General features: G+C 37.1%; 1 long non-coding RNA gene and 1 pseudogene across 1 annotated transcript; one reads left to right on the top strand and one right to left on the bottom strand.

The window, feature by feature from the left end:
* Positions 1-3,461: 3,461 nt before the first annotated feature.
* Positions 3,462-18,741, top strand: LOC132651147 (uncharacterized). The gene is made up of 4 exons (XR_009589004.1): positions 3,462-3,567; positions 16,869-16,995; positions 17,208-17,268; positions 18,629-18,741. It is a non-coding gene; the product is annotated as an uncharacterized LOC132651147 (long non-coding RNA).
* Positions 16,212-16,635, bottom strand: LOC132651180 (single-stranded DNA-binding protein, mitochondrial-like; annotated as a pseudogene).
* Positions 18,742-20,739: the final 1,998 nt, after the last annotated feature.

Genomic DNA, 20,739 nt, shown 5'->3' with positions numbered 1-20,739 from the left:
GCGTGCAAGTGTACATGCATGCAGAACACTGTATACATAATAAATAAATAAATAAGTCAGTTGTTGGTATTACTAAATTTTATTTTGTTGATGCATCACTGCTCTAGTCTATTAGTTAATATTCTCTGATAATCCCCAGTCATTAAGAATTTCATTCCTTTTTCTCTAGTGCTTTGATTTTTGTTTTTGTTTAAAGCAATGTCTCCTGTAGATCAGCCTTTCACATGTTATGTAGTTTACACTTTATTTGAACACTGAATGCTACCTCTACAGCCCAGTGCCTAGAATATAATCCTCCAACTCTTTTCAGGTGGGCCCTGACTGGTTAGTGTGAAGTAAAAGAGATCAGTGAATGAGTGTCCATTGACTTCCCTGGGTTTTGTTTGTTTGTTTGTTTGGAGCTGGGTGATTACAAATAAAGCGAGACCTGTGTAAGAATTGAGCTCACTGAGCTACTTTGAAGCTGGTGTTGTCACAACACAGAAACGGAGGGGAAGAGGGAAGATGGCAATGATAATGGTAATCAATTTTAGATGGTCAGTAAATGTGAAAAGTGTATACTTAGGGCTGGGAGTTATACACAAAGAGAATCAAGAATATGGATTAGTTGCTGAACTTGTTTCTGGAAAGCAAATTTTTACAGTTACACTAGTTCAAACACACAGGAGATCTGGACAAAGTGGGGTGGTAGTGCCTAACAGGAATGCTTTCCCCTCCCCCCATTTGAAAATGCACAACCTGAGAGAGAAAAGGTGTGAGTAATATTTTGTGTGCTCTAATACATACTTGAATTCCCTGAAGAATATTGGACCATAAAGCCATTTTCAACTTTTAAAAATAATTTTTAAGATTATAATGAAATCGTTTCAACTTTCTCATTCCTCTCTACTCTTACATCTCAAAAGTTGGGATAAATCCTTAAGGTGGCTACTTAACAATCAAAGCAGATTTGGCTGTCAGGTTCTCCCAGCATCCCTCAGTCCTTACCTGTTACAAGGTATGGGTGTCAAACAGAGTTCTCTAGCCCAGGAGTTAAGCTGCCCTCCTCCCAGCTGTCCTCCCTTATGTATTCTAACCGTTTTGGTTACCTGGTCTTTTTCATTTATCATTTATCCTCCTGGCCCTTTGTTCTGGCTCTCTACTTCCCTCTGTCCTCTCTTCTCACATAGCTCAGGGTCATGTCAACTCTAGACTGTCCCACATTTCCCTGTGTCTATCTATAATAAACTTTCTACTCCAACATACCTAGGAACAGCCACATCCTTTTTGTTTTATATCTCATTTTTGATGAGCTTAACTACTCCTTGATTAGAATTCATGGCCGTTTGTTTCTTTAATGGTTGTTACTGTTTGTCTTTGACTGAAGTTTCGATGAAGGACTTCCCAACTATGAGGTAGAGATGAATGCACTGGACACTGAGTGTGTAACATAAATTACCTGTATCATGGAAAATGAACAGGTGCCCTGGGAGAGTGGAAAACTGTATTTTAAATTATTTCCAAAATGAGGGTGTTGCAGGATTTGATCCCAGTGTGATTCCTTAGATTGTGAACTGTAAAAACCTGGGCTTTGTTTGGTATGGTTGAGCCCTAACACAAATCTTAATTCCAAGAACTTTCCATTTATTCTAAACAGGTGATTATGGTATGAATCCGTCAGCCCTGGAACATACCTTTAATTCAAAAGCTCCCTGTGCATAGGATTAAATAATGTTAACCCTAGGTCAAGAGGCAAAGCAAGAAGCCAGCTGACAGGGATTAAAGAGTAAGTGGAAATTTCAGCTGAAATGTATTTAAGACAGAGTGTAAAAGTGGAAGGAGTTTTAGCTTGGTAGCTATGGGGCTTTTTGAGCTTTGAGCTAGAACGCCTTTGGTGTTGGATTATTTTGGCCTATCCCCCCTGAGCTGTCATCTGAACTGGTGAGCTTTTGGAGCTTTTTCCTCTTAGATGTGAGGTGAGTAGCAGGGTCAGATGGATGCTTTATCTGACTTTCTGAACTACCAGGTTTTCTCCCCAGTACCTAGCTCCTGGGTCTGTATTGGTAAACTCAAACAATTGGGATTTTCATTTTTTTTATAACAACACTAGGGTTCTGTGTGCCCCTAGGGGTTGGGGCAAAGCTAGAATACCTCTGCTATCTGCATCAGTTGATCTTTTATACACTGGTAGAAGAGCTACTACTGTCCTGAGACTCAGCTGTATTGTCCAAGCTAATGAGGGAGTCTGCATGGGACTAGCAGTCAGGACCAACAGTGGGAGGTAGCTTATGGGTTTGTTCTGGGATTGTACTCTGATGTAGCTGTAGGGAGCTGTGAATGAGACCAGAGCCCATGCCATGGTGAGTGAGGGGCCATTGTTCCCAGGCCAGGCAGAGCAGGTCTGCTAAGCTATCACGGCCTATTCTGCTTTGACCGAGATGGGCTGTGTTTCAGACTCTGATTCTGTTGTTTTCCATGTGGTGACTTCAGCAGAGATCCTTGTCCTCTTACCCTTCTTGAGTGTTGACTGTTCAAGGAGGAGGGGACCCTGTGGCTTGGGCAGTAGAAAGTTGTGGTGCTTATAGTATCACTATCTAGTGTGCACACCCAGGCATTGCTTTTGCTGTGCATTAGATAGATAGATTGGAAAACTGAAAGTCTCATTTCTAGAAATGCCTCATGTTATATTCCACACATGGTTTTGTGTAACAAATTTTATAAATAGTTTTGAAAGTGGTAAAAAAAAGTGGTGGTGGTCATCTTAAGCAATACTTGCTTATTTTTTTTTTAATTTATTTTTTACCTTTCAACTATCAATGAACACACTGGTGTAATTCAGGAAAATTGAATTCTTGGGTTCAAAAGGATTTTCTGAGGTGCAAAATTTTGTCCGTGTCAGGTGTGCCTGGTTTTAGATAAGTGAATAGGGCAGATTCCACATCTTGTGACATAATCCACACAGCAGGAAACATTAAATTATTCTCCAACTTTGTTTTGGGTGTGAGTGTTGGCAAGGGCAGAGATGTGCCTGAACCCACAAGGCGACATGAGGGACTGAAAGCCATAGCTCATCTTTTTGATCACCTCCACTTTCTAAGAGACATCCAGAACAAAAGGACTCTCTGGAAAGGACATTAGGAGTAGCTGCAAAGTCAAAAATATAACAGTTTTGGTGTACTTTGAGTTTGTCTTGTAGGAGTTGTGAAATCTGTGTTTATTTAATTTGTATTAAATTTAAAAAAATCAAAGGTATCTCTGATCCAGTGTACATTTTTCATGTTAGAGTTTCTTTAGGTTTTTTCATGTAAAATTGGCTATATTTTAGGCTTATGTTTTTGGCTTTTTTCTCCCACAAATACTGTACATATTCTTGATTGTTGAAGTTTGTGGGGAGTACAGAAGTCACATCATGCCAGAAGATTTATGAGATTAGTGGCAATAGAGTCTTCATTTATTTTTCTGTTTTCCTCTATTTCTTACCAGGTGGCTTTTCTGATATTAGAGTTAGAGATTTTGGATTGTCCTTTAGCAAGCACATAAAGACAATTTGCACTTATGTCTGTAAAAGGCCGAAGAGACAACATTAAGGTGAGTGATACCACTTGACCAGTTACTCCTTTTCTTTGGGCATATTCTTTTGGTGACATATTCTGTCCTTTTTCTTCAGAAGTTTCATGTGGTGGTCCAGTGGTATCCATATTATTTAGTTGGATGTTTTTATTCTCCTGAAAAGATTACATCAAAACCCTGCCCCATACCCATTTTTTATTTAAGAAGAAATCACTAGTCTTTATAAGTTTGTTTGGACTCAATGACCAAGGTCTCTGATGAAGAGTTACCTCTGCTTATTCAGAAGATCTCTACTATTCAAATCTAATCATTATCAATTTTGATAGGATCCACCTTTCTTTTCCTGTTAAAACATTCGGTTTTACCAGTGAAGACACAGTTCAGTAGTTTCTCACTGTCTACTCCTTTTAGTTATGTTTACTTCTTTTTTTTCTAGAGTATTTAGGTGTGCTGTTAAGTTGCTACTAAGAGATCTTTCTGATTATTTTTTTCTGAATATACTTAGTGCTATGAACTGTCTTCTGGTCAACATTTACATTGTGTACTATGAGTTTTGATATGCTGTGTATTCATTTCATTTACTTCTAGAAAGTCTTTAATTTCTTTATTTCAGTTTTGATCCATTTTTTATTCAGTAGAGAGTTGTTGAATTTCTATGAGTTCGTAAGCTTTCTATTGTTTTTGTTATTGGTGATGTGCTGCTTTAAACCTTAGTGGTCTGATAGGATGCAGGAGGTTATTGCAAATTTCTTATATCTTTTGAGACTTCCACTGTTCAAGTATATCATCAATTTTGGAGAGCAATATATGATTTGCTGAGAAGAAGGAACAATCTTTTGTGCTTGGGTAGATGTTCTGTAAATATTATTTGGGTATATTTAGATTTTTGATGTTAGCTGGAGCATTTCTCTGTTCAGTTTGGTCAGGAGGAACTGTCCATTGGTGAGAGTGATATATTGAAGTCTTTCCCTATCAGTTTATGAGGGCCAGGATGTGATGCAAGCACTGCAGAAGTATTTCTTTTATAACTTAGGTGCTCTTAGGTTGGGAGCATACATGTTAAGTATTGAAATGTTATATTGCTGGATTTTTTGAATACATCATGTCCTTTGCCATCTTTTGATTAGGTTTTTGAAAGCTGTTTCATTGGATATTAAAATTGATATACAAGCTTGATACTCCAGTCCACTTATTTAGAATATCTTTTTCCAAACCTTTACCTTGAGATAATGTCTATCTTGATGTGAAGCTGTGTTTTTTTGTATTTAGAAAAAGGGTGGATTCTATTTTATCATCCATTTTGTGAGTCTGTGTTTTTTTATTGGTGAATTTGGGTTAATGTTATTAAGAGATATCATTGAACAGTGATTGTTATTTTGGTGGTGGTGGTGGTTTTAGCACCTTGAGTGGGGCTGTATTTATAGATACATATTATTTAAAATTGACCTTTTTATGGAACATCTTATTTTCCCCATTTGGTGATTGAAAGTTTCTGGGCATAGTTAGTAATTTGTGTTGGCTTCTGTAGTTTTTTAGAATCAGAAGCACTGTGTCTAAGCCCTTCAACTTCTAGCATTTTTACTGAGAATACAGGATTAATTCCAATAGATCTGCCTTTTTTTTGGTTGGTTTTTGTTTGTTTTGGTTTGTCTGATTGGTTGGTTAGTTTAGTTTCTTTGTTTGTTTTTAGTTGCAGCTTTTCATATTCTTTCTTCATTCTGTATATTTAGAGTTTTGATTATTCTCTGGTAAGAGGACTTTCTTTTCTGGTCCAGTGTCTTTGATATTTTGTATGCTTCGTGTGCCTTGATAGACATCTTCTTCTTTAGGTTAAGAAATTTTTCTTGTATGATTTTGTTGAAAATGTCTTCTGGACCTTTGATCTCATCCTTCTTCTTCTAATCTGATTATCAGCATGTTGTGTGTTGTCATACTGTCCCGTAAATCCTGAATGTTCCCTGAAAGTTTGTATGTAGACAGGCTGGTTTTGAACTTACAGCTCTAACTCCACTCAAGTGTTGGGCTTAAATGTAGGCCAACATGCCTGGCATCAACATCACCGTCATTGGCTGCTGAGCATGGAATATACGGATTTAGGTATTTATTTTGTTTTGTTTTGTATATGTAAGCATAGGTTATTGTGTTGATCTTCATCAACATCTTGCATTTGAAATATTGGCAGGGAGTATATTTAATTTCTTAGGATGGCATTTATTCATTGACACTAACACTATCTGAGCTTTCTGAGTCATTGAATTGTGGGTTTGTGACGCTCTTCTTACCTGTTGTATTTTTTTATTTTATTCGTTTGTTTTATTCACATTTAATTTATTTTTAATTTAAATTTGTTTTTTTTTTAATTTATTCTCTGACATGAACTTGAGCCTTTGATTACCTCCTCCTAAGTGTTGCAGCCTTGCAATGCCACAGAGGAAGATGATGCAGCTATCCTTGATGAGACCTGATAAGCTAAAAGGGAAGGAGTTCCTCCTCAATTAGAAGACTAGAGAAAGGGAATAGGGGCAGAAGAAGGAGGGTGGGTGGGACTGAGAGGATATGAGGGAGGGGCTACAGCAAGGATACAAAGTGAACACATTGTAATAAATAAATAAATTAAATTAAAAATAATTTATTCACTTAACATCCCAATTGTAATCCTCTCTCTCATCTCTTCCTAGTCTCACCCTCCATTCTTCTTTCTCCTTTATGCCATTTCCAATATCTCAGATACAGGGAGCCCTCCTCTCCTACCATCTGAACCCAGCCTATCAAGTCTCACTAGGATTGCCTGCATCCTCATCCTCTGTGGCATAGCAATGCCCCCTCCACCAAGGGGAAGTGATCAAATAGCAGACAACAGAGTCCATGTCAGAGCAGGCACCTTCTCCCCTTACTATGGATAGAACATGGAGACTGAGCTTCCTATCAGCTACATCTGAGCAGCGGTCTAGGTCCTCTTCATGAATGGTCTTTGGTGGGTGCATCAATCTCTCCAAGTCCCCATGGGCCCAGATTTGTTGTCCTTGTTGGTCTTCTTATGGAGGTCCTGCCAGCTCTGGGTCTTTCTATATTCTATCCTCCCACTCTTTCCTATGATTCCCTGTGCTCTACCCAAAGTTTGGCTGTGAATCTTAGCATCTGCTTCGATCCCCTCCTGGGCAGAATCTTTCGGAGGATATGTTTGTTAGGCTCTCATTCTCTTCCCTCTCCTCAGTCACTTCTGGTGTCGATTCTATTTGCCCTTTTGAATAAGACTTGACCATCTTCCATAGGGTACTCCTTTTTATTTAGCTCCTTTAGGTCTGTAGATTGTAGTATGTTTATCCTATATTATGGCCATTACCATTTACAAGTGAGTATATACCATGCATGTCTTTCTGGTTTTGGAATAACTCACTTAGGATGATCATTTTTAGTTCCATCTACTTGCCTGAAAATTTTATAATTTCCTTGTTCTTTTAAAATACCCGAGGTGCATTCCATTGTGTGAATGTACCACAATTTCTGTAAAACAATGGTTTGGTTGAGAGATGTGTAGTTTGTTTCTCTGTTATTGCCATTATGAATATAGATGCTATGAACACAGTTGAGCAAATATTTTTGTTGAATGGTGGAGCATCTTTTTGATATATTCCCAGGAATGGTAGAGCTGGGTCTTGAAGTAACACTATTTTCAATGTCTGAGAAAGCATCAGATTGATTTCTAAAGTGGTTGTATAAGTTTGCACTCCCACCAGCAATGGAGGAGTATTCTTCTTTCTCCACATTCTCATTAGCTTGCTGTCACTTCACGTTTTGACCTTAGCCATGATGGGTTTAAGATGAAATGTCATTTGCATTTCCATGATGACTACAGATATTGAGCATTTAATGTCCACCATTTGATATTCCTCTGTGGAGAAATCTCTGTATAGTTCTGTACCCCAGTTTTAAATTGGATTATTTGGATTGTTGGAGTTTAATTTCTTGAGCTCTTTATAAATATTGTTTATTAGCTCTTCCTGTTGTATGTAGGGTTGGTGGAGATCTTTTGTCAGGCTGTAGGCAGTCATCTTGTTCTACTGACAGAGTTCTTTGCTTCATAAAAGCTTTTTTCTTTCATGAGATCCTATTTGTTAATTCTTCATCTTCGAGCCAGTGTTCTTGGTGTTCTGTTAAGGAAGTTACCTTCTATGCCAATGAGATCAAGCTCTTTCCCAATTTTTCTTCTAACAGATTTAGTGTATCTGGTTTTATGTTGAGGTCTTTAGAACAACTTGGACTGTAGTTTGATGCAGGGTGATAAATATGGATCTATTTTCATTTTTCTACATGTAGACATCCAGTTAGACCAGCACCATTTGTTGAAGATGCTGTCATTTTTCCATTGCATGGTTTTGGCTTCTTTTACAAAAATCAAGTGGCCATAGGTGTGTGGGTTCACTTATGGGTCTTCACTTCAATTCCATTCATCCACCATTCTGTTTTTATCACAGTACTGTGCAGTTTTTATTACTATTGTTTTATAGTAGAGCTTGAGATCAGGGAAGGTGATACCTAATGAAGATCTGTCTTTGAACATGATTGTTTTAGCTATTCTGGCTCTTTATTTTTCCATATGAAGCTGGGAATAATTTTTTCAAATTCCTTAAGAATTATATTGATATTTTGATGGGAATATCATTGAATCTGTAGATTGTTTTTGTTACGATGACAATTTTTACTATGTTGATCCTACTGATCCATAAGCATGAGAGATATTTCTATCTTCTGGTATCTTTTTCAATTTCTTTCTTCAGAGGCTTGAAGTTTTTGGGTTTTTTTTTTGTTGTTGTTGTTCATATAGGTTTTTTACTGGCTTGTTGAAGATAACACCAAAATACATTATGTTGTTTTTTTTTTTTTTTTTTACTGGCTATTGTGAAGTGTGTTATTTTCCTAATTTTTTTCAGTCCATTTGTCCTTTGCATACAGGAGTGTATTTTTTTGAGTTTTCTTTTTCGTTTTTAGTTAACTTTATATCTAGCCACTTTGCTGAAGTGTTTTTCAACTGTAGGAGTTCCCTACAGTAGAATATTGGGGGTCATTTTTGTTTACTGTCATATCATCTGTGAATCAAGATACTTTGACTTCTTCCTTATCAATTTGTATCCCCTTAATCTCCTTTAGTTGTCTTATTGCCCTAGATAGGACTTCGAGTACTGTATTGAAGAGATTTGGAGAGAGTGTGTAGCCTTGTCTTGTCCCCAAGTCCAGTGGAATTGACTTAACATTTTTTTCATTTAGTTTGATGTTAACTATATACTATTCTGTATGTATTCTGTATATTCTGTATATATTCTGTATACTATCTTTACTATTTTTAGATATGTGCCTTTGTCCCTGGTCTCTCTAAGACTTTAAACAAGAATAACTGTTGGATATTGTCAAATGCTTTTTCAGCATCTAAGAAAATGGTCTTTTTTTTCAATTTGTTTATACAGTGGATTACATTGATGGATTCCATATACTTAACCACCCTTGCATGCCTGGGATGAAGCCTACTTGGTCATGGTGGATGACATCTTTGATATGTTCTTGGATTTGGTTTGCAAGTATTTTATAGAGTATTTTTACATCATTGTTCATAAAAGAGATTGGTCTGAAGTTCTCTTTCTTTTTGGGGATCTTTGAGGATTTATCAAGGTGACTGTGGTCTCACCAAAGGAATTTGGTCATGTTGCATCTATTTCTATTTTGTGAAATAATTTGGAGAATATCAGTATTCGCTCTTCTTTGAAGGTCTTGTAGAATTCTGCTCTGAAATCATCTGACCCTTGGATTTTTTTTGGTTGGGAGTATTTTGATGGCTGCCTCTATTGCCTTATTCACTATAAGGCTATTTAATATCTTTACCTGATGTTGATTCAACTTTGCTAAGTGGATTTTAAAGAGAATTGTATATTTCATTTAGATTTTCAAATTTTGGAGCATATAGGCTTTTGACATAAAAGGTAATGGTTCTTTGGATTTTCTCAGTGTATATTATATCTTTTTCTTTCAGACTTTGTTGATTTGGATAGTGTCTTTCTGCCATTTACTTAGTTTGGCTAAGAATTTGTCTGTGTTTTTTATTTTCTCAAAGAACTAGCTCTTGGTTTCGTTGATTCTTTGAATTATTATCTTTGTTTCTAATTTATTGATATCAGGCCTGAGTTTGTTTTTTCCTAGTGGTCTACTCTTGCTGGGTGTGTCTGCTTCTTTTTTCTTAGGTCTTTCAGGTATGCCATTAAGTTGCTTGTATGGGATGCCTCCATTAGCTTATGATGGCCTTTGTTGGTATTCAAACTCCTCTTCGGACTGCTTTCATTGCATCCCATATGAAGTTGAGAAATCTTCTATCAAGGTTTGTAAAATATTCTGTTGGTATTTTGATGGAAATTTCATTGAATCTGTACATTACTTTTGGTAAGATGTCCATTTTTACTATGTTAACCCTGCCAAGCCATGAGTATCGGAGATAGTTCCATATTCTGATATCTTCTTCTAATTCTTTCTTCAGAGACTTGAAGTTTTTTTATACAAGTCTTTGACCTGCTTGGATATGGTCACACCAAGGTACTTTATGTCCTTTGTGGCTATTGTGAACGGTGTTGTTTCACAAATTTCTTTCTCAGCCCTTTTATCTTTTGTATACAGGAGGGCTACTGATTTTTTTTTTGAGATAATTTTGTATCCAGACACTTTGCTGATGGTGTTTATCATCTGTAGGAGTTCCCTGGTAGAAGTTTTGGAGTTACTCAGGTATACTATCATATAATCTGCAAATAGTGATACTTTGACTTCTTCCTTTCCAATTTGTGTCCTTTTGGTCTCCTTTAATTTTCTTCTTGTTCTAGCAAGGACTTCAAGAACTATGTTGAAGAGATATGGAGAGAGTGGGCAGCCTTGCCTTGTCCCTGAATTCAGTGGGATTGCTTTAAGTTTCTCTCTGTTTACTTGATGTTGGCTACAGGCTTGCTGTATATTGCTTTTACTATGTTTAGGTATGTGCCTTGTATCCCTGATCTCTCCAATAGTTTAAACATGAATGGATGCTGGATTTTTTCAAATGCTTTTTCAGCATCTAAGGAGATTATCATGTTTTTTTCTTTCAATTTTTTAATATTGTGGATCACATTAATGGATTTCCGTTTGTTGAACCACCCCTGCATACCTGGCATGAAGCCTACATCGTCATAGTGGATGATATATTTGATGTGTTCTTGTATTGGGTTTGCAAAGTATTTTGTTGTGTATTTTTGCATCAATGTTCATAAGGGAGATTGGCCTGAAATTCTCTTTCTTTGTTGGGTCTTTGTGAGGTTTAGGTTGCAAGGTGACTGTGGCTTCAATGAATGAGTTTCGTAGTGTTCCTTCTGTTCCTATTTTGTGGAATAAATTGAAGATAGCTGGAGTTACCTCTTCTTTGAAGGTGTGGTAGAATTCTGCACTGAAACCATCTGGTCCTGAGCTTTTTGTGGATTGGAGTCTTTTGAGGAATGCTATTTCCTTAGTGGATAAAGGACTATTTTATTGATTCAGCTTTGGTAAGTGTAATTGATTAAGAAAATTGTCCATTTCATTTAGATTTTCAAATTTTATGGCATATAGACTTTTGAAGTAAGTCCTAACGATTGTTTGGATTTCCTTAGTGTCTTTTGTTTTGTCCCATTTTCATTTCTGATTTTGTTAATTTGGACAATCTCTCTCTGCCTTTTAGTTAGTTTAGCTAAGGGTTTGTCTATCTTGTTAATTTTCTCAAAGAACCAGGTCTTGGTTTCATTGATTCTTTGAAATGTTTTATTTATTTCTAATTTATTGATTTCAGTCCTGAGTTTGATTATTTCCAGGTGTCTCTTCTTTTTCGGTGTGTCTGCTTCTTTTTTTCTAGGGCCATTAGATGGGCTATTAAGTTGATTGTGTGAGATGTTACAAATTTCTTCTTGAAGGCACTTAGTGCTATGAACTTTCCTCTTAGCACTGCTTTCATTGTCTCCCATAAGTTTGGTTGTGTTGTGTCTTCGAATTCTAGGAAGACTTTAAGTTCTTTCTTTATTTCTTCCCTGACCCAGCTGTCATTTAGTAGTGAGTTGTTTAGTTTCCATGTGAGTGTAGGCTTTTTGCTATTTCTGTTGTTGTTGAGGTCCAGGTTTAGTCCATGGTAATTAGATAGGATACAAGGCATTATTTCAATCTTCTTATATCTGTTGAGATTCACTTTGTGACCAACGACATGGTCTATTTTGGAGAAGGTTCCATGAGGTGCTGAGAAGAAGGTAAATTCTTTTGTCTTTGAGTGTAAGATTCTGTAGATATCTGTTAGGTCCATTTGATACATGACCTCTATTAGAGATATTGCTTCTTTGTTTAATTTCTGTTGTTTACTTGTCCTTTGTTGAGAGTGGGGTGTTGAAGTTTCCCAGTAGTAATGTATGGGGATTTGTGTGCGGTTTAGGTTTTATTGATCTTTCTTTTACAAACGTGGGTATCTTTGTATTTGGAGCATAGATGTTCAGAATTATGATTTCTTCTTGGCGGAATTTTCCTTTGATGAGTATGAAATGACCTTCCTCATGTCTTTTGATTAATTTTGGTTGAAAATCTACTTTATTAGATATTAAAATGGCTACTCCTGCATGTTTCTTGGCTCCATTTGCTTGGAACCTTCCACCTTTCTATTTTGTGACTTAGATGTGTTTCTTGTATGCAACAGATTGTTGGGTCTTGTTTACATATCCATTCTGTAAGTCTGTGTCTTTATTGGAGTGTTAAGTCCATTGATGTTGAGGGAAATTAATGACCAGTGGCTGTTAGTTCCTTTTATTTTGATGTTGCTTGTGGTAGTGTGTTTGTGTGCTTGGTTACTTTTAGTTTTGCTGTAATGACATTATTTCTTTCCTGTGTTTTTCTGAATGTAGTTAGCTTTCCTGGGTTGTAGTTTTCCTTCTAGGAGCTTCTGTACCCCTGGATTTGTGGGTAGGTGTTGTTTAAATTTGTTTTTGTCATTAAATATCTTGTTTGCTCCATCTATGATGACTGAGATTTTTCTGGGTATAGTAGCCTGGGTGGTCATCTGTGTTCTCTTAGGGTCTTCATGATATCTGTTCAGGCCCTTCTGGCTTTCATAGTCTCTGATGAAAAGTCAGGTGTGATTCTTATGGGTTTGCCATTATATGTTAAGTTGGCCTTTTTCCTTTGCAGATTTTAGTATTTTTTCTTTGTTCTGTATACTTACTGTTTATTATGTGGTGGGAGGATTTTTATTCTGGTCTAATTTATTGGGTGTTCTGTAGACCTCTTGTATTCTTATAGACCTCTCTTTTAAGTTGGGGAAATTTTCTTCTATGATTTTGTTGAAAATATTTTGTGGGCCTTGGAGGAGGGAATCTTCTTTTTCCTCTATTCCTATTATTTTTAGGTTTTGCTTTTCATGTTGTCTTGGATTTCTTGGATGGTCTGTTTCAGGAATTTTTTAGATTTAACATATTTTTTGATAGCTACATCTATTTCTTCCATTGTGTCTTCCACACCTAAGATTCTTTCTTCCATCTCTCGTAGTCTATTTCTTATGCTTACCTCTGTAGTTCCTCTTTTCCTCTCTAAGTTCTTTCTCTCCACAGTTTCCTCCAATTGTGTTTTCTTTAATTTTTTTCCAATTCTCTTATCAGATCTTGAGCCATTTTATTGATTTCCTTCACTTCTCTGACTGTATTTTCCTTCAATTCTGTCAGCTGTTTGTTCGAACAATCCTCTGTTTCATTAATATCTTTTCGTGATTTAAGTATTTCCTCTCTAAAGGCCACAAATTGTTTGGCTGCAACTTCCTGTATTTCCTTAAGGATGGCCATAATCTGTTTGACTTTATCTTCCTCCATTTCTTTGCAAATGGCAATAATCTGTTTGACTTTATCTTCATCTAGGTCTTTACGCAGTTTATTTTTTTTCCTCTATTATCCTGTTCATAAGCACAGATGTAAGGTCATCTTCTTGAATTTCATTTACCCTGGTGTGTCCAGGGCTGCTTGCCCTGAATAACTGGGTTCTGGAGATGCCATATTGCTTTGTCTTTTTGAGCTTTTACACTTGCCTCTACCCTTTTGGCTATCTTAGGTGTTGGGTGTTAGTTTCTGGTGCTTCCTGGAATCCTGTGGTGGGGATAATCCCCTTGGCAGGAAGATGATTTTTCCTGAAGGAGGCCTCCTCAGCTTTTGGGATACGGTCACTGAATAGCAGGTATTTTTCAGGAATTGCCAAAACTCACCACAGGCATAGAGACCTGAGCGGTAATTGTGGTCTTTGTTAGTCAAGGGGGCTCTCCTCTCACCCAGAGAAGTCCTGGAGACAGCTGTCCTGCTTCTGGCTTTCTTGCTGTAAAGTTAGTAAGCTGCAGCTGCAACCTGGGCACCCCATGGTTTGGTCAGCTTAGTTAGGGATAACTGGTCGTCCCTTGGAGCAGTATCTGGGGTTGATCTTGGGGATCCCAGGCTTCTGTATGTCTGAGGTTAGAGCTCTGTGCCCCAGTACCCAAGCAGTAATCCATGGCAGCTTGGCACTGCTCTCCCATGTGCAACAGGAGGCTAGAGTCTGGAGCCTGTGAATAACCAGAAACTTTTCCAGAGCTAGGTGTCCTGAGGTAGGGCCAGATGTTTTCCCCACCTTTGGGTTTTCTCCCAACATGAAGACCTAGTCTGTGGTTTTTGACATGGTGTGTAGAATGGGTAGGCACTTGCCAGATGGCTACCAAGCTGGTGACTGGGAAAGAACCTGCGAACATTTCCAAGAATGTTCCCATTTGTGGTGGTGATAGTGTGTGTGTGGGGTAGTTGGCTGAGTGCTCTAAGCTGGGACCTGCTTTTTCCCTGTCTATGGGTTTTTCTCCAGACAGGGAAAACTATCCTCTAGTGTCCTGGGGCACACAGTTCTGTCTGTGATGGAGAATAGGGCATGCCGGTCTAGTGACTGGAGGCCCACTCAAGGCTGGCAGCTGTGCACCAACCAGTCTGCAGGATCTTTTCCAGGGATAGACTGGGTGACCTGAGGTCAGTCCCACTTTCTTCTTCCCTGTTTTTTTTTTTTTTTTTTTTTTGACACTTGGCTCCCAGTCTCTGGTGCCCTGGAGCACACAGTTTGGCCTGGGAAGGTGATCAGGACACACAAGTATATCCTGAGCCTGGAATATTTTCCGGGTTCTCACTGAGTGACCTGAGAGTGGAACTGAGTGATCCCCACACCATGGAGTTTCCTCTCACCTGGGAAACACGATTGCTGTTGTTTTAGGGCCCAGAATTCAGTCTTTTAGTTGCTGTACCAATATTGCTGTCCTGTTCCTGTCCTGTTCCTGTTCTGTTCCTGTCCTGTTCCTCCTGGCAATGCCATCTTGGATTCCCTCTTTCTCATCCCTTTCAATTAATTTTGGTTGAAAGTCTGTTTTATTAGATATTAGAATAGCTACTCCTGCTTGCTTCATGGGTCCATTTGCTTGAAAACCTTATTCCTGATGCAACATCCAAGAAATTTTCCCAGAGATTAGTGGGGTTCTCTGAGGTTGGACCCAATTGTTTCCCTCATCATTGGTTTTCTACTTACCAAGGAAACACAGTCAGTGGTGTTTGGGGGCCCACAGATCCAACTATTGGTCACTGTGCAGTCTCTGCTACCCATCTTATCAGAACAGTGTGAAATCAGCCCAGCCATCTGGGATCTATTTTTAGTTTTTACTGAATATAAGTATTTTGATTGTATGCATGAATATGCATCTCTTCTGTGCCTAATCCTCACAGTAGTCTGAAGATGTCTTCAGAACTCATGAACTTATAGCAATTGAAAGTAGCGGGTCCCAGGTAAACACTAACAATTGAGCCCAATTATTTGCAAGAGCAGTAAGAGCTCCTTACTGCTGAGCCATCTCTCCTATCTTATGTGGCTCTTTTATGATCAGCATTTACACTGCTAATATTTTTGTCTTCTATTTTTACCTGTTTAAACATGCATTCCCTTTTAGTAAGATATCATTGCAGTTGCAGTTTAAGCTGGGGCAGTACAGATTTCTGGAAAATAAATATACAATAGGAGTGAATGTATAACTCCTTGTAGAAGCTTCAGTAAAGACCTCTGAGTTCTTTCAATATTTTGTGTTTGTTTGATTGACTTTTAGGGGAGGCTCTGTCTTAATATATAGGTCTGGCTGTCCTAGAACTCTTTGAATAGATAATGCTGACATCCAGTTCAATAAGATACACCTGCATCTGCCTCCTGAGTGATGGAATTGAAGGCATGACAGAATACACCCAGCTTGTCCACCATTTTTTGTAGTTAGTAACTGTTAATAAATTTCTCTGATCTGTACTTAGTATTGTTCATCTGTTAATTTCTCTCTCTGTGTGTCTCTGTCTCTATGTCTCTGTCTCTGTATTTCACACACTTCTCTCTGTTTGTCTTTGTCCACATTAATTGCCATGTCTATTTCAAAGCTATATCGTCTTCAAAAAGTTCAGATATGATACAGTTAAAACTTGTTATTCCGTTTTCTTCTAAAATGATTTAGTGATAACATTAACATTTCTTTTTTAATAGAAAAGTTTTAATCTTTATTTTTAATCTATAGATTACATTATTTAGTAAGGAGGATATACAAAACAATGATCAAAGAATAATCATGTGTTCTATTCCTTTTCTTTTGTCTGGTCACTCAGAAATATGATGTTATTGGCTATGATTGTTGTTGCTTGCCACTCACATTATTCTTATCCATGTATTCACTGTAGTCCACTTTCCCTTCCACAAATATATGAGCCCCCCTCTTCACATACTGATATGCCACATCCCTGAGCCCTGGTCAAAACATAATATTCAGTACCAGGTTGTCTTTTGACTTATGTTACCCATTTGTTCAGTGTCCCCTGATCAACACATCTCATTTGTTGCTATATAAAATATCATGACTGTGTTTTGTCCTTCCACCTGTCTCATGACAGGGTCCTGACCTACTCACCCAAGTAACTGAAGATGATTCATAGATTGCTCAAGAACCCAACTAATGGCTACTTTATATTCATGTCTTACAAACTGATGAAACACAAGTTTTTGAAGCACGCCTTTGTTTTTTTTTGTTGTTGTTGGTTTTTTTTTCAATCTAACCTTTAGGCTTTTTCATCTCCCCTACTTCACATCATGCACAGCACTCAACTGTAAAACATTCCCACTTCTGTGTCAGAAAATAAATTGAAGAAGCAGTAGAATTATATGATTATATTGACAATGAAGTATAATTTTATATTGTTGCCACTGTTTCTGTTGTACAAATGTATGGCATATTTTAGAATTCAGTGACCTTCAATGATGTTCATGTGAAATTCAACCAAGAAGAGTAGGCCTTGCTGGAACCTTCCCAGAAGCAACTCTACAAAGATGTGATGCTAGAGACCTGTGAAAACCTCGCTGCTATAGGTAAGACTGCAATTTTTCTTTCACTTTTAAAATAAAGAGACAACTCTTACTTTGTTATTAATCCTCTTCTGTAATTCCAATTGAGAATGAGGAGGAATGAGGTAAATAAATCAGGCATGGTTCTAAGGGTCATAGAAGATAGTGATTTAAGTTTTGCCTTAATAATAACATGATATTTCCAATAATATATATTTTCTGGTACTATATTTTAGGCTACAATGGGGATAAACATAATATTGAAGAACATTTTCAAAGTTCTACAAGTAATAAAAGGTAACTTTATGTGCATGTTGATACAGATATAAATCTTAAATTTTAATGTGTCCTGGAAGTTTGGTGTTTTTTGTTTGTTTGTTTGTTTGTTTGTTTATTGGCTGCTTTTCATTTTCTGATTTTGAAATAGATTTTTTTCTGAGTATCTGTGACTTTCTTAAACTTGCTTGTTAGACCAGCCTGACCTCAAAATCATACAGATCTGCCTGCTTCTGCCTCCACAAGTGCTGGGATTGAAGGCATGTACCAGCACACATGGCTGTGTCCTGGAAGTTTTAAAGCAAAGCAACAGTGTAAAAACAGCACTGCTTTAAGTGTACTGATGATCATTAATATCTCATAATTCCATGTACTTCAATGTCAGGTATCTGATTTGTGTTTACAAGGCACTCCCCTAAGATAGAAGAAAATGAAATTATATTGTAACAAAATTACCATTTGAATCATATGGATATTACAGCTACAGACTTGAACTGCCAATCTGTTTAGTCTCATTCTATCTACTCAGATATTGTAAGAGGTATACACACTGAATTGGTGATCAGTATGTGTCTAAAACCTTCTAATAAGCAAAAATTTCATATTAGAACCAGTGTTACTCATTTTCGTGCAGTCACATTTTAAAGTTTAGTGAAAGGAGCAGCTTATGAGAATCAAGAATATTGTTGTGGAGAAACCTTAATCCCTATATGACATGTCTATGATGAACAAAAAACAAAATGTGTTAATTCAATGTGGGAATCTTTATTATTTTTGTAAATTAAACTGGTATATCATATGTCAAAATGATTCTAAGACACATGAGCATTGGGATATTGAAAGCAGTGTCCCTGTCTTTCTCCAAGAACAATTGATTTGGTTGTAGTCCCCACTGTGAGTAAATTTTCTGAATATGATAAATGGTTAATGTTAATTGGTTTTGCAACTTCACTGAGAATTCATCAGCAAACTCATATTGCTGAAAATACCTATGAATACTAGGAATTTGGAACTTCTGCTTGTCTTGGCTCACTTTGTAAATGAAGTATCATTCATATAGTACAAAATTTGTGAATGGGATTGCTATGGTAAACCTCTGAATTCTTACAATACTCATTATATATAGGAGAAAACCTCTTATAGAAAAATGATGCGATAAAAGTGATCCACATAACAAATGCTCTTACCATCACAGGGATCTTCAAAAATACCCATAGTGAAGGGGAATACTGTGAATGTAAATAAAGTGATAAAACTTTAAAATTTGATTCTCCTTTACCATTAGACCAAATTATGAAATTAATTCATATAGATAAATATATTTATTAGTGTAATGAAATGACTGTGGTAAGTATTTAACATGTGCCAATTATCTTTGCAGGCATGAAAGTAGTCATACTGGAGAGAAACCCTTCAAATGCACTCTATGTGGGAAAGCCTTCCCGTATACCACTGTTCTCATACGGCATAAAAGAACACACACTGGAGAAAAACCTTACGAATGTAACCAGTGTGGTAAAGCCTTTGCAGAAAACAGTACTCTCTTAAGCCATAAAAGAACACACACTGGAGAGAAACCTTATGATGTAATGAGTGTGGTAAAGCCTTTGCAAAAAGCAGTCATCTCATAAGACATAAAAGAACAAACACTGGAGAGAAACCTTATGAATGTGACAACTGTGGTAAAGCCTTTGCAGAAAACAGTCATCTCTTAAGCCATAAAAGAACACACACTGGAGAGAAACCTTATGAATGTAACCAGTGTGGTAAAGCCTTTGCACGAAACAGTCATCTCATAAGACATAAAAGAACACATACTGGAAAGAAACCTTATGAATATTTCCTAACATGATAAAGCCTTTGCACAGCAGAGTAGTCTCTGAAAACATGAAAAAACACAGAGTGGAGACAAGCCTGGTGAGGAAAATTAGTGTGATTAAGCCTTTACATGTAACAGTCATCTCCTAAGACAACAACACATTCTGGAGGGAAACCATATGAATTAACTGTGTGGCAAAGCCTTTGCACATAACATCTCCTAATACATTAAAAAAAAAACACATACTGGAAAGAAGCTGTCTGACTGTAACCAATGTGAAAAACTTTTGCACTTCAGAATCATCTTCACACTCATGAAAGAAATACTAATGGACAGAAAGCCTGTGAGTGCTTTTACCATGGTGAAACCATTCCATATTTGTATAATCTTCATCATCTTGGAAGGATTCATACTGGATAGAACTTATGAATGTGTTAAAATGGTGAGGCCTTGCACAAATCTACAGTCATCATCATCATGAAAGTATCCCTACTGGAGAGGAATTCTGTGACTAAAAGCAATATGGAAAGGCCTTTGTGTTCTTTGGTCCACTGAGATCCAACAGAAGTGAAAATCTAGCTCAATGGAAATGACCTTCCTTTTCTGAAGGGAAAGGTTAAAGGGAATAGAGACAATAGGAGTGGAGGGTAGTAATGGGGGAGAGAGGGAGGGGGATTATGATTGTAATGTAAAGTAAATAAACTTATTTTTTAAAAGAATACAATGAATGGTAAATATCAATTACATGCAAAAGTATTATAAAATGTGTTTTTGGGAAGACTTATTGATAAACCTGATTCTCAACATTTACTGTGTTCAATTGCCTCACTTTAGACAAGAAAAGTTCAGTCCAGTGGATGAATATGTAGGGAATGGTGAACTAACACCAGCCAGGAAGTTCTCTGAGAGTAATAGAACAGTGGTAGCCTGTAGAAGTTTCTTTGTGTATACATATATATTGTTCCAGGGGTTTTATTGAAAACCATCACAACCCAGACTGAATTTTGAGATGTGAAGGAGAAAGATTTCTCTTCCATGTATGACCCTGCTGCTGGCCTAGTTGTGTAACCATGTAAGGGTGAGTTTTCTGTGCCTGACTTCAACTGGGGAGTGTCTTTAGACATAGATGCTACTAGCCAAATTTGATAGATGGCTTTTGACACTGATCCCTGCTAACTCTCTCCTCTTTTTAAATATAGGATGATTAGGATCTGTGCTCTTGTTCATATGATAGGAATGTGCTATTTAATGCAAATCAAGCATTCCTGAAGTACCTAGTTTTAAACAATTATATACACCTATCCATGGAGCATCCCAATCATTTCTTAAGGCGTATATAGCCTCTGTTTTCTGGAATTAAATTTCCTGAGGTGGTTCTTCTAGACAGAAGGAGAACCAAGTTCTTTGAAATGCTTGTGATCAAATGTTTCAGACTTCATAGCATTTCATATTTCACATGTTTCTGGATGTGAGATGGTCAATTAAACATTGTCTTGTGAGTGGGACTCTGTAAAATGAGTTATACTTAGTGTTAATTTCACAGTAAGGTTGCAGCCAAGCTTCAGTGTATGGAGTCTTCTGACGTGAGCAGAGTGGCCTATGGAGAAGTAATAAGATCAGAAATATTATTTCCTTGTTTTAATAGCTGAGTAGTATTGTGATAAGACATGGGT

The sequence above is a fragment of the Meriones unguiculatus genome, assembly GCF_030254825.1.
Source record: "Meriones unguiculatus strain TT.TT164.6M chromosome 13 unlocalized genomic scaffold, Bangor_MerUng_6.1 Chr13_unordered_Scaffold_40, whole genome shotgun sequence".
Lineage (NCBI taxonomy): Eukaryota > Metazoa > Chordata > Mammalia > Rodentia > Muridae > Meriones > Meriones unguiculatus.
Note: the sequence above shows the minus strand (reverse complement) of the source record. Positions and strands in the feature narration are given on the sequence as shown.